The sequence below is a fragment of the Neovison vison genome, chromosome 4, assembly GCF_020171115.1.
Source record: "Neovison vison isolate M4711 chromosome 4, ASM_NN_V1, whole genome shotgun sequence".
In the NCBI taxonomy this organism is placed as follows: Eukaryota; Metazoa; Chordata; class Mammalia; order Carnivora; family Mustelidae; genus Neogale; species Neogale vison.
The window spans coordinates 109,820,067-109,835,222 of NC_058094.1; positions in this window are offsets into that span (position 1 = coordinate 109,820,067).

Sequence of the window (15,156 nt, forward strand, 5' to 3'; positions counted from 1 at the left end):
CACCAGAGATGTTCCACAGTGTCTACCTCTTCTCGAAACACTTCAAGTATATGAGGGAAATGTGCTAGAGTAAGTTCTCATGACAGAGATGCGTCTGTGCTCATTTGGAAAGTGTAGGACGTGTCTGGGTAGCAACCATGAAGCGTCTGATACAGGCCCTTAATAGGGGATGCGGAGGAAGGTATCTGCTCAGGGAACCTCCTTCAGGTCGTACCCATTCATAACAGTGTTTCTCCTTTGAGGATGAAAATAGAAGAGGGAAGGATTACGGGCACATTAGGTACTGTGAGTAAGGGCACGCTATGGCGCTTAAGCCTGCCAAACACATATTGAATGTTCACCACCAGTGGTGATCCGCACTTAGTTTCTGCGTCGAAAACACTTCCAACATTGAGAGGGAAGTGTGCTTTAGGAGTGATTCACTGCAGTGTTACATCTTTTAAAGAAGGAAACTTTTGGGACTGACTCTTTGGTAACCGCAATAGTCTCACATAGCTTTCCAGTCTCAGCCGTCTATCCGTTGGACTATAGCAAGTTCTCTTTAAGGGAAACACCTTCATGTGGAATGTCACTTCTCACAGTGTCTTTCCAGTGGAGGAAATAAGATGGAACAAGGACGGAGCAGAGAGAACGTTGCAAACCATGATTGAAGTACAGGGTAAGGCACCTAGGCCTCTATGATGCATACTGGAAGTTCAACACCTGGGATGTTCCACAGTGTCTACCACTTATCAAAACACTTCCAACTTATGAGGGAACTGTGTTACCGTAAGTTCTCACGACAGGGATGCATCTGTGCACAATTGAAAACTCTAGGTTGTGTCTGCATAGCCATCATGAAGTGTCTCATACAGGCCCCTTAGAGGGGATGCGGAGGAAGGTATCTACTCAGGGAAGCTACTTCAGGTGCGTAGTCATTCATAACAGTGCTTATCCTTGGAGGAATGAAGGTAGAACACGGACGGAGTAGGGGCACATTAGGTACTGTGAGTAAAGGACTGGCTATGACGCTTAAGCCTGCCAAACACATATTGGATGTTCACCACCAGTGGTGATCTGCACTTAGTTTATGCGTCTAAAATACCTCCAACACTGAGCGGGTAGTGAGCTTTAGGAGGGATTCACTGCAGTGTTACGTCTTTTAAAGAAGGAAGCTTATGGGACTGACTCTGTTGTAAACGCATTAGGCGCACATAGCTTTCCAGTCTCAGACGTCTAACCGTTAGACTGTAGGAAGTTCTGTTTAAGGGAAACTCCTTCATGCGGTTTGTCACTTCTCACAGTGTGTTTTTGGGGAGGATAGAAGATAGAACAAGGACGGACAGAGAGAACATTGCAAACCATGTGTGAAGTACATGGTAAGCCACTTTGGCCTCTATGATGCATACTGGAAGTTCAACACAGGAGATGTTCCACAGTGTCTACCTCTTCTCAAAACACTTCCATTATATGAGGGAACTGTGCTACAGTAAGTTCTCACGACAGAGATGCGTCTGTGCTCAGTTGGAAAGTGTAGGACATGTCTGGGTAGCAATCATGAAGTGTCTGATACAGGCCCCTTAGAGGGGATGTGGAGGAAGGTATCTGCTAAGGGAACCTACTTCAGGTTCGTACTCATTCATAACAGTGTTTCCCTTTGAGGATTAATATAGAACAGGGACGGATTAGTGGCACATTATGTACTTGAGTAAAGGGCAGGCTATGACACTTAAGCCTGTCAAACACATATTGGATGTTCACCACCAGTGGTGATCCGCACTTAGTTTCTATACTAAAACGCTTCCAACACTGAGAGGGAAGTGTGCTTTAGGAGGGATTCACTGCAGTGTACGTATGTTAAAGAAGGAAGCATTTGGGACTGACTGTGTGGTAACTGCATTAGGCGCACATAGCTTTCCAGTCTCCGAAGTCTAACCGTTAGAATATAGGAAGTTCTGTTTAAGGGAAACTCCTTCATGCGGAATGTTACTTCTCACAGTGTCTTTCAAGTGGAGGAAAGGAGATAGAACAAGGACGGACAGAGAGAACGTTGCAAACCGTGAATGAAATACAGGGTAAGCCACTTAGGCCTCTATGATGCAATCTGGAAGTTCAACACAGGAGAAGTTCCACAGTGTCTACCTCTTCACAAAACACTTCCAGTATATGAGTGAACTGTGCTACAGTAAGTTCTCACGACAGAGATGCGTCTGTGCTTAGTTGGAAAGTGTAGGACGTGTCTGGGTAGCAACCATGAAGTGTCTGATACAGGCCCCTTAGAGGCAATGCGGAGGAAGGTATCTGCTCAGGGTAACTACTTCAGGTTCGTACTCATTCATAACAGTGTTATTCCTTTGAGGATGAAGATAGAACAGGCAAGGACTTCGGGCACATTAGGTACTGTGAGTAAAGGGCACGCTATGGCCCCTAATCCCTGCCAAACACCTATTGGATGTTCACCACCAGTGGTGATCCGCACTTAGTTTCTGCCTCTAAAACGCTTCCAACACTGAGAGGGAAGTGTGCTTTAGGAGGGATTCACTGCAGTGTTACTTCTGTTAAAGAAGGAAGCTTTTTGGACTGACTCTGTGGTAACCGCATTAGGCGTACATAGCTTTCCAGTCCCAGACGTCTAACTGTTAGACGATAGGAAGTTCTGTTTAAGTGAAACTCCTTCATGCGAATTGTCACTTCTCACAGTATCTTTATGTGGAGGAAAGAAGATGAAAAGGACGGAGAGAGAGAACGTTGCAAATCGTGAGTGAAGTACAGGGTAAGCCACTTAGGCCTAAATGATGCATACTGGACGTTCAACACCTGGGATGTTCCACAGTGTCTACATCTTCTCAAAACACTTCCAGTATATGAGGGAATTGTGCTACACTAAGTTCTCACGGCAGAGATGCTTCTGTGCTCAGTTCGAAAGTGTATGACGTGTCTGGGTAGCAACCATGAAGTGTCTGATAAAAGCCCCTAATAGGGGATGCGGAGGAAGGTATCTGCTCAGGGAACCTACTTCAGGTGCGTACTCATTCATAAGAGTGTTTCCGTTTGAGGATGAAGATAGAAAAGGGAAAGACTACGTTCACATTAGGTACTGTGTGTAAAGGGCACCCTAAGGCGCTTAAGCCTGCCAAACACATGTTGAATGTTCACCACCAGTGGTGATCCGCTCTTAGTTTCTGCGTCTAAAATGCTACCAACACTGAGAAAAAGTGTGCTTTAGGAGGAATTCACTGCATTGTTACGTCTAGTAAAGTAGGAGCTTTTGGGACTGACTCTGTGGTAACCGCAATAGTCACACATAGCTTTCGATTCTCAGATGTCTATCCGTTGGACTATAGCAACTTCTGTTTAAGGGAAACTCCTTCAGGCGGAAGTCAATTCTCACAGTGTCTTTCCACTGGAGGAAAGAAGATAGAACAAGGACGGAGCAGAGACAATGTTGCAACCCGTGAGTGAAGTACAGGGTAAGGCACCTAGGCCGCTATGATTCATACTGTAAGTTCAACACGTGGGATGTTCCACAGTGTCTACCACTTCTCAAAACACTTCCAATATATGAGGGATCTCTACTACAGTATGTTCTCATGACAGGGATGCGTCTATGCTCTGTTGGAAAGTGTAAGACGTGTCTGGGTAACAATCATGAAGTGTCTGATACAGGCCACTTAGAGGGGATGAGAAGGAAGCTATCTGCTCAGGGAAGCTACTTCAGGCGCATACTCATTCATAACAGTGTTTCTCCTTTGAGGATGAAGATAGAACAGGGACGGTTTAGGGGCCCATTAGGTACTGTGAGTAAAGGGCAGGCTATGGCGCTTAACCTGCCAAACACATATTGGTTGTTCACCACCAGTGGTGATCCGCACTTAGTTTCTGCGTCTAAAACGCTTCCAACACTGAGAGGGAATTGTGATTTAGGAGGGATTCACTGCAGTGTTACGTCTGTTAAAGAAGGAAGATTTCACTGACTCTGTGGTAACCGCATTAGGCGCTCATAGCTTTCCAGTCTCAGACGCCTAACCGTTAGACTATAGGAAGTTCTGTTTAAGCGAAACTCCTTCATGCAGATTGTCACTTCTCACAGTGTCTTTATGTGGAGGAGAGAAGATAGAAAAAGGACGGACAGAGAGAACCTTGCAAACCGAGAGTGAAGTACAGGGTAAGCCACTTAGGTCTCTATGATGCATAATGGAAGTTCAACACGGGATATGTTCCACAGTATCTACCTATTCTCAAAACACTTCCAATATATGAGGGAACTGTGCTACAGTAAATTCTCACGAAAGAGATGCGTTTGTGCTCAGTTGGAAAGTGTAGGACATGTCTGGGTAGCAAATATGAAGTGTCTGATACAAGCTCCTAATAGGGGATGGGAAGGAAGGTATCTGCTCAAGGAACCTACTTCAGGTGCGTACTCATTCATAACAGTGCTTCTCCTTGGAGGATGAAAATAGAACAGGGAAGGACTACGGGCACATTAGGTACTGTGAGTAAAGGGTACCGTATGGCGCTTTAGCCTGCCAAACATATTGGATGTTCACCTCCAGTGTTGATCCGCAATTAGTTTCTGTGTAAAACGCTTCCAACACTGAAAGGGAAGTGTGCTTAAGGAGGGATTCACTGCAGTGTTACGTCTGTTTAAAGAAGGAAGCTTTTTGGACTGACTCTGTGGTAACCGCATTAGGCGCACATAGCTTTCCAGTGTCAGACATCTTACTGTTAGACGATAGGAAGTTCTGTTTAAAGGAAACTCCTTCATGCGGAATGTCACTTCTCACAGTGTCTTTATGTGGAAGAGAGAAGATAGAACAAGGACGGACAGAGAGAACGTTGCAAACCGTGAGTAAAGTACAGGGTAAGCCACTTAGGCCTCTATGATGCATACTGGAAGTTCAACACCAGAGATGTTCCACAGTGTCTACCAGTTTTCAAAACATTTCCAGTATATGAGGGAACTGTGCTACAGTAAGTTCTCACGACAGAGATGCGTCTGTGCTCATTTGGATAGTGTAGGACGTGTCTGGGTAGCAACTATGAAGTGTCTGATACAAGCCCCTAATAGGGGATGCGGAGGAAGGTATCTGCTCAGGGAACCTACTTCAGGTGCGTACACATTCATAACAATGTTTCTCCTTTAAGGACGAAAATAGAACAGGAAGGACTACGGGCACATTAGGTACTGTGAGTAAAGGGCAGGCTATGGCGCTTAAGCCTGCCAAACACATATTGGATGTTCACCCCAAGTGTTGATCCGCACTTAGTTTCTGCGTCGAAAACGCTTCTTACACTGAGAGGGTAGTGTGCTTTAGGAGGTATTCACTGCAGTGTTACGTCTGTTAAAGAAGGAAGCTTTTGGGACTGACTCTGTGGTAACTGCAATAGGCGCACATAGCTTTCCAGTCTCAGCCGTCTATCCATTGGACTATAGCAAGTTCTGTTTAAGGGAAACTCATTCATGCAGAATGTCACTTCTCACAGTGTCTTTCCACTGGAGGAAAGAAGATAGAACAAGGATGGAGCAGAGAGAACGTTGCAACCCGTGAGTAAAGTACAGGGTAAGGCACCTAGGCCTCTATGATGCATACTGGAAGTTCAACACCGGAGATGTTCCACAGTGTCTACCACTTCTCAAAACACTTCCAATATATGAGGGAACTGTTCTACCATAAGTTATCACGACAGGGATGCATCTGTGCACAAATGAAAACTCTAGGATGTGTCTTTGTAACAATCATGAAGTGTCTCATAAAGGCCCCTTAGAAGGGATGCTTCGGAAGGTATCTGCTCAGGGAAGCTACTTCAGGAGCATACTCATTCATAACAGTGCTTCTCCTTGGAGGAATGAAGGTAGAACACCGACGGAGTAGGGGCACATTAGGTACTGTGAGTGAAGGGCAGGCTATGGCGCTTAAGCCTGCCAAAAACATATTGGATGTTCACCACCAGTGGTGATCCGCACTTAGTTTCTTCGTCTAAAACGCTTCCTATACTGAGAGGGAAGTGTGCTTTCGGAGGGATTCACTGCAGTGTTACGTCTCTTAAAGAAGGAATCGCTTGGATCTGACTCTGTGGCAACCGCATTAGGCGCCCATAGCTTTCCAGTCTCAGACGTCTAACCGTTAGATTATAGGAAGTTCTGTTTAAGGGAAACTCCTTCATGTGGATTGTCACATCTCACAGTGTCTTTATGTGGAGCAAAGTAGATAGAACAAGGACGGACAGAGAGAACGTTGCAAACCGTGAGTGAAGTACAGGGTAAGCCACTTAGGCCTCTATATGCATACTGGAATTTCAACACCGGAAATGTTCCACAGTGCCTACCTTTTCTTAAAACACTTCCAGTATATGAGGAACTGTGCTTCAGTAAGTTTTCACGACAGAGATGCGTCTGTCCTCAGTTGGAAAGTGTAGGACGTGTCTGGATGGCAACCATAAAATGTCTGATACAAGCCCTTAAGAAGGGATGCGGAGGAAGTTATCTGCTCAGGGAACCTACTTCAGGTGCTTACTCATTCATAACAGTGTTTCTCCTTTGAGGATGAAGATAGAAAAGGGAACGACTACGGGCACATTAGGTACTGTGAGTAAACGGCACGCTATGGCGCTTAAGCCTGCCAAACACATATTGGATGTTCACCACAAGTGGTGATCAGCACTTAGTTTCAGCGTTGAAAACGCATCCTACACTAAGAGGGAAGTGTGCTTTAGGAGGGATTCACTGCAGTGTTATGTCTGTTATAGAAGGAATCTTTGGGACTGACTCTGTGGTAACCGCATTAGGCACAAATAGCTTTCCAGTTCAGACGTCTAATCGTTAGACTATAGGAAGTTCTGTTTAAGGGAAACTCCTTCATGCGGAATGTCACTTCTCACAGTGTCTTCCCAGTGGAAGAAAGAAGATTGAACAAGGACGGACAGCTAGAACGTTGCAAACCGTGAGTGAAGTACATGGTAAGCCACTTAGGCCTCTATGATGCATACTGGAAGTTCAGCACCTGAGATGTTCCACAGTGTCTACCTCTTCTCAAAACACTTCCAGTATATGAGGGAACTGTGCTACAGTAAGTTCACACGACAGAGATGCGTCTGTGCTCACTAGGAAAGTGTAGGAAGTGTCTGGGTAGCAACCATAAAATGTTTGATACAGGCTCCTAAGAGGGGTGCGGAGGAAGGTATCTGCTCAAGGAACTTACTTCAGGTGCGTACTCATTCATAACAGTTTCTCCTTTGAGGATGAAGATAGAACAGGGAAGGACTACGGGCATATTAGGTACTGAGAGTATAAGTCACGCTATGGCGCTTAAGCCTGCCAAACACATATTGGATGTTCACCAGCAGTGGTGATCCGCACTTAGTTTCTGAATCGAAAATGCTTCCTACACTGAGATGGAAGTGTGCTTTAGGAGGGATTCACTGCAGTGTTATGTCTGTTAAAGAAGGAAGCTTTTGGGATTGACTCAGTGGTAACCGCAATAGGCGCACATAGCTTTCCAGTCTCAGACGTTTATCCGTAGGAGTATAGCAAGTTCTGTTTAAGGGAAACTCCTTCATGCGGAATGTCACTTCTCACAGGGTTTTTCCAGTGGTGGAAAGAAGATAGAACAACGACGGACAGAAAGGTCGTTGCAACCCGTGAGTGAAGTACAGGGTAAGGCACCTAAGCCTCTATGATGCATACTGGAAGTTCAGCACCTGGGATATTCCACAATGTCTACCAATTCTCAACACACTTCCAATATATGAGGTAACTGTGCTACCGTAAGTTCTAACGACAGGGATGCATCTGTGCACAGTTGAAAACTCTAGGATGTGTCTGGGTAGCTATCATGAAGTTTCACATACAGGCCCCTAAGAGGGCTTGCGTAGGAAGGTATCTGCTTAGGGAAGCTACTTCAGGTGTGTACTCATTCATAACAGTGCTTCTCCTTGGAGGAATGAAGGTAGATCATGGACCGAATTGGGGCACATTAGGTACTGTGAGTAAAGGGCAGGCTACGGCTCTTAAGTATGCAAAACACATACTGGATATTCACCACCAGTGGTGATCCGCACTTAGTTTCTGCGTCTAAAACGCTTCCAACTCTGAGAGGGAAGTGTGCTTTAGGAGGGATTCACTACAGTGTTACTTACGTCTCTTAAGGAAGGAAGCTTTTGGGACTGACTCTGTGGTAACCGCATTAGGCGCACATAGCCTTCCAATCTCAGACGTCTAACCGTTAGACTATAGGAGGTTCTGTTTAAGGGAAACTCCTTCATGCGGAATGTCACGCCTCACAGTGTCTTTCCAGTGGAGGAAAGAAGATAGAACAAGCACGGTCAGAGAGAACGTTGCAAACCGTGAGTGATGTACAGGTTAAGCCACTTAGGCCTCTATGATGCATACTGGAAGATCAGTACCGGAGATGTTCCACAGTGTCTACCTCTTCTCAAAACCCTTTCAGTATATGAGGGAACTGTGCTACAGGAAGTTCTCACGACAGGATGTGTCTGTGCTCAGTTGGAAATTGTAGGACGTGTCTGTGTAGCAACCATGAAGTGTCTGATACAGGCCCCTTAGAGGGGTTGCGGAGGAAGGTATCCGATCAGGGAAGCTACTTCAGTTGCCTAGTCATTCATAACAGTGTTTCTCCTTTGAGGATGAAGATAGAATAGCGAAGGACTACGGGCACATTCGGTACTGTGCGTAAAGGGTACGCTATGGCGCTTAAGCCTGCCAAACACATATTGGTAGTACACCACCACTGGTGATCCGCACTTAGTTTCTGAATCGAAAATGCTTCCTACACTAGGATGGAAGTGTGCTTTAGGAGGGATTCACTGCAGTGTTACGTCTGTTAAAGAAGGAAGCTTTTGGGACTGACTCAGTGGTAACCGCAATAGGCGCACATAGCTTTCCCTATCAGACGTCTATCCGTTGGACTATAGCAGGTTATGTTTAAGGGAAACTCCTTTTGTGGATTGGGATTTCTCACAGTGTCTTTCCAGTAGAGGGAAGAAGATAGAACAACGACGGATAGAGAGAACGTTGCAACCCGTGAGTGAAGTACAGGGTAAGGCACCTAAGCCTCTATGATGCAAACTGGAGATTCAACACCTGGGATGTTCCACAATGTCTACCACTTCTCAAAGCATTCCAACATATGAGGGAAATGTGCTACCGTAAGTTCTCACGACAGGGATGCATATGTGCACAGTTGAAAACTCTAGGATGTGTCTGGGTAGCAATCATGAAGTGTCTCATACAGGCCCCTTAGAGGGGATGCGTAAGAATGTATCGGCTCAGGGAAGCTACTTCAGGTGCTTACTCATTCATAACAGTGCTACTCCTTGGAGGAATGAAGGTAGAACACGGACGGACTAGGGGCACATTAGGTACGTGAGTGAAAGGCAGGCTATGACGCTTAATCCTGCCAAACACATATTGTATATTCACCATCAGTTGTGATCCGCACTTAGTTTCTGTGTCTAAAACACTTTCTACACTGAGAGGGAAGTGTGCTTTAGGAGGGATTCACTGCAGTGTTACGTCTAGTAAAGAAGGAAGCTTTGGGACTGACTCTGTGGTAACCGCAATAGTCGCACATAGCTTTCCAGTCTCAGATGTCTATCCGTTGGACGATAGCAATTTCTGTTTAAGGGAAACTCCTTCATGTGGAATTTCACTTCTCACAGTGTCTTTCCACTGGAGGAAAGAAGATAGAACAAGGACGAGGCAGAGAGAACGTTGCAACCCGTGAGTGAAGTAGAGGGTAAGGCACCTAGGCCTCTATGATGCATACTATAGTTCAACACCTGGGATGTACCACAGTGTCTACCACTTCTCAAAATACTTCCAATATATGAGGGAACTGTGCTACAGTATGTTCTCACGACAGGGATGCGTCTATGCTCATTTGGAAAGTGTAGGACGTGTCTGGGTAGCAATCATGAAGTGTCAGATACAGGGCCCTTAGAGGGGATGCGGAGGAAGGTATCTGCTCAGGGAACCTACTTCAGGTGTGCACTCATTCATAACAGTGTTTCTCCTTTGAGGATGAAGAATGAACAGGGACGGATTAGGGACACATGGTACTTTGAGTAAAGGGCAGGCTATGGCGCTTAAGCCTGCCAAACACAAATTGGATGTTCACCAGCAGTGGTGATCCGCACTTAGTTTCTGCGTCTAAAACGCTTCCAACACTGAGAGGGAAGTGTGCTTTAGGAGGGATTCACTGCAGTGTTACGTCTGTTAAAGAAGGAAGCTTTTGGGCCTGACACTGTGGTAACCCAAGTAGGCGCCCATAGCTTTCGGTCTCTGACGTCTAAAAGTTAGACTATAGGAAGTTCTGTTTAAGGTAAACTCCTTCATGCGGAATTTCACTTCTCACAGTGTCTTTCCAGTGGAGCAAAGAAGATAGAAAAGTACGGACAGAGAGAACGTTGCAACCCGTGAGTGAATTACAGTGTAAGGCACCTAAGCCTCTACGATACATACTGGAAGTTCAACACCTGGGATGTTCCACAGTGTCTACCACTTCTCAAAACACTTCCAATATATGGGGGAACTGTGCTACAGTAAGTTCTCACGACATGGATGAGTCTATACTCAGTTGGAAAGTGTAGGACGTGTCTGGGTAGCAATCATGAAGTGTCTGATACAGGCCCTTTAGAGGGGATGCGGAGGAAGGTATCTGCTCAGGGAACCTACTTCAGTTTCAAATCATTCATAACAGTGTTTCCCCTTTGAGGATGAAGATAGAACAGGGACGGATTAGGGGCACATTATGTACTGTGTGTAAAGGGCAGGCTATGGTGCTTAAGCCTGCAAAACACATAATGGATGTTCACCACCAATGGTGATCCGCACTTAGTTTCTGCGTCTAAAACGCTTCCAACACTGAGAGGGAAGTGTGCTTTAGGAGGGATTCACTGCAGTGTTACATCTGTTAAAGATGGAAACTTTTGGGACTGACTCTGTGGTAACCGCATTAGACGCACATAGCTTTCCAGTCTCAGACGTCTAACCGTTAGAGTATAGGAAGAATGTTTAAGGGAAACTCCTTCATGCGGAATGTCACTTCTCACAGTGTCTTCCCAGTGGAGGAAAGAAGATTGAACAAGGACGGACAGAGAGAACGTTGCAAACCGTGAGTGAAGTACAGGGTAAGCCACTTAGGCCTCTATGATGCATACTGGAGGTTCATAACCTGGTATGTTCCACAATGTCTACCTCTTCTCTAAACACTTCCAGTATATGAGGGAACTGTGCTACAGTACGTTCTCACGACAGAGATGTTTCTGTGCTCAGTTGGAAAGTGTAGCACGTTTCTGGGTAGCAACCATGAAGTTTCTGATACAGGGAAGCTACTTCAGGTGCGTACTCACAATAGGTGTTTGGCAGGCTAAAGCGCCATAGCGTGCCCTTTACTCACAGTAGCTAATGTGCCCGTAGTCCTTCCCTGTTCTATCTTCAACCAAAGGAGAAACACTGTTAAGAATGAGTACGCACCTGAAGTAGGTTCCCTGAGCAGATACCTTCCTCCGCATCCCCTCTAAGGGGTACCAGTGGTGATCCGCACTTATTTTCTGGATTTAAAACGATTCCAACACTGTGTGGGATGCATCCCTGTTGTGCGAACATACTGTAGCACAATTCCCTCATATATTGGAAGTGTTTTAGGAAGTGGTGCACACTGTGGAATTTCCCAGTTCTTGAACTTCCAGTATGCATCATAGAGGCCTAGGTGCCTTACCCTATACATCACTCACGGGTTGCAGCGTTCTCTCTGCTCCGTCCTTGTTCTATCTTCTTTCCTCCAATGGAAAGACACCGTGAGAAGTGACAATCCGCATGAAGGTGTTTCCCTTAAACAGAACTTCCTATAGTCTAACGGTAGACGTATGGGACTGGAAAGCTATGTGCGCCTAATGCGGTTACCATAGAGTCTGTCCCAAAAGCTTCCTTCTTTAACAGGTGTAACACTGCAGTGAATCCCTACTAAAGCACACTTCCCTCTCAGTGTTGGAAGCGTTTTAGACGCAGAAACTAAGTGCGGATCACCACAGGTGGTGAACATCCAATATGTGTTTGGCAGGCTTAAGCGCCATAGCCTGCCCTTTACTCAAGTACCTAAGTGCCACTAGTCCGTCCGTGTTATACCTTCATTCCTCCAAGGAGAAGCACTGTTATGAATGAGTACGCACCTGAAGTAGCTTCCCTGAGTAGATACCTTCCTACGCATACGGTCTTAAATGTCTGCATGAGACACTTCATGATTGCTACCCAGACACATCCTATTATTGAACTGAGCACAGATGCATTGCTGTCGTGACAACTTACGGTAGCACAGTTCCCTCATATATTGGAAGTGTTTTGAGAAGTGGTAGACACTGAGGAAATTCCAGCTGTTGAACTTCCAGTATGCATCATAGAGTTCTAGGTGCCTTACCTTGTAATTCACTCACGGGTTGCAACGTTCTCTCTGCTCCGTCCTTGTTCTATCTTCTTTCCTCCACTGGAAAGACACTGTGAGAAGTGACATTCCGCATGAAGGAGTTTCCCTTAAACAGAACTTGCTATAGTCCAGCGGATAGATATCTGAGACTGGGAAGCTATGTGCCACTATAGCGGTTACCACAGAGTCAGGCCCAAAAGATTCCTTCTTTACTAGACGTAACACTGCAGTGAATCCCTCCTAAAGCACTCTTCCCTCTCAGTGTAAGAAGTGTTATCGACAAAGAAACTAAGTACGGATCAAAACTGGTGGTGATTATCCAATATATGTTTGGCAGGCTTAAGCGCCATAGTGTGCCCTTTACTCACAGTGCCTAAAGTGCCCGTAGTCTTTCCCTGTTCTATCTTCATCCTCAAAGGAGAAACACTGTAATGAATGAGTACGCACCTGAAGTAGGTTACCTAGCAGATACCTTCCTCCACATCCCCTCTTAGGGACTTGTATCAGATACTTCATGGTTGCTACCCTGACACGTCCTACACTTTCCAACTGAGCACAGACGCATCTCTGTCATGAGAACTTACTGAAGCACAGTTCCCTCATATACTGGAAGTGTTTTGAGAAGAGATAGACACTGTGAAACATCTCCGTGTTGTACTGCCAGTATGAATCATAGAGACCTAATTACTTACCCTGTACTTCACTCACGGTTTGCAACGTTCTCTCTGTCGGTCCTTGTACTATCTTCTTTCCTGCACATAAATACACTGTGAGAAGTGACAATCCGCATGAAGGAGTTTCCCTTAGACAGAACTTCCTATAGACTAACGGTTAGACGTCTGAGACTGGAAAGCTATGTGTGCCTAATGCGGTTACCACAGAGTCAATCCCAAAAGCTTCCTTCATTAACAGACGTAACACTGTAGAGTGTCCCTCCTAAAGCACACTTCCCTCTCAGTGTAGGAAGCGTTTTCGACGCAGAAACTAAGTGCAGATCACCACTGGTGGTGAACATCCAATATGTGTTTGGCAGGCTTAAGCACCATAGCGTGCCCTTTACTCACAGTACCTAATGTGGCCGTAGTCCTTCCCTGTGCTATCTTCATCCTAAAAAAGAAGAAACACTGTTATGAATGAGTAAGCACCAGAAGTAGGTTACCTGAGCAGATACCTTCCTCCGCATCCCCTCTAAGGGGCCTGTATCAGACACTACATGGTTGCTACCCAGACACGTCCTACACTTTCCAACTGAGTACAGACGCATCTCTGTCGTGAGAACTTACTGTAGCACAGTACCCTCATATACTGGAAGTGTTTTGAGAAGAGGTAGACACTGTGGATCGTCTCCGGTGTTGAACTTCCAGTATGCATCATAGAGGCCTAAGTGGCTTACCCTGTATTTCACTCACGGTTTGCAACGTTCTCTCTCTCCGTCCTTGTTCTATCTTCTTACCTCCATTGGAAAGACACTGTGAGAAGTGACATTCCGCATGAAGGAGTTTCCCTTAAACAGAACTTCCTATAGACTAACGATTAGACGTCTGAGACTGGAAGCTATGTGCGCCTATTACTGTTATCACAGAGTCAGTCCCAAAAGCTTCTTTCTTTAACAGACCTAACACTGCAGTGAGTCACTCCTAAAGCACACTTCCCTCTCAGTCTTGGAAGCTGTTAAGACACAGAAACTAAGTGCGTATCAACACTGGTGGTGAATATCCAATATGAGTTTGGCAGGCTTAAGCGCCATAGCCTGCCCTTTACTCACAGTACCTAATGTGCCCCTAGTCCGTTCGTGTTTTACCTTCATTCCTCCAAGGAGAAGCACTGTTATGAATGAGTACGCACCTGAAGTAGCTTCCTTGAGAAGATACCTTCCTCCGCATCCACTCTAATGGGCCTGTATGAGACACTTCATGATTGCTACCCAGACGCATCCTAGAGGTTTCAACAGAGCACAGATGCATCCATTTCGTGCGTACTTACAGTAGCACAGTTCCCTCATATATTGGAAGTGTTTTGAGAAGTGGTAGACACTGTGGAACATCTACGGTGTTGAACTTCCAGTACGCATCAGAGAGGCCTAAGTGGCTTACCCTGTATTTCACTCACGGTTTGCAATGTTCTCTCTGTCCGTCCTTGTTCTATATTCTTAACTCCACTGGAAAGACAATGTGAGAAGTGACTTTCTGCATGAAGGAGTTTCCCTTAAACAGAACTTCTAATAGTCTAACGGTTAGATGTCTGAGACTGGAAAGCCATGTGCGCCTAATGTGGTTACCACAGAGTGAATCCCAAAAGCTTCCTTCATTAACAGACGTAACACTGCAGTGAATACCTCCTAAAGCACACTTCCCACAGTGTTGGAAACGTTTTAAACGCAGAAACTAAGGGCGGATCACCACTGGTGGTGAACATCCAATATATATTTGGCAGGCTTAAGCGCCATAGCCTGCCCTTTACTCACAGTACCTAAAGTGCTCATAGTACATCCGTGTTCTTCCTTCATTCCTCCAAGGAGAAGCACTGTTATGAATGAGTACGCACCTGAAGTAGGTTCCCTGAGCAGATACCTTCCTACGCATTCCGTCTAAGGGGCCTGTATCAGACACTTCGTGGTTGCTACCAGACTCGTCCTATACTTTCAACTGAGCACAGAGGCATCGCTGTCATAAGATCTTACTGCAGCACAGTTCCCTCATATACTAGAAGTGTTTTTAGAAGAGGTAGACACTGTAGA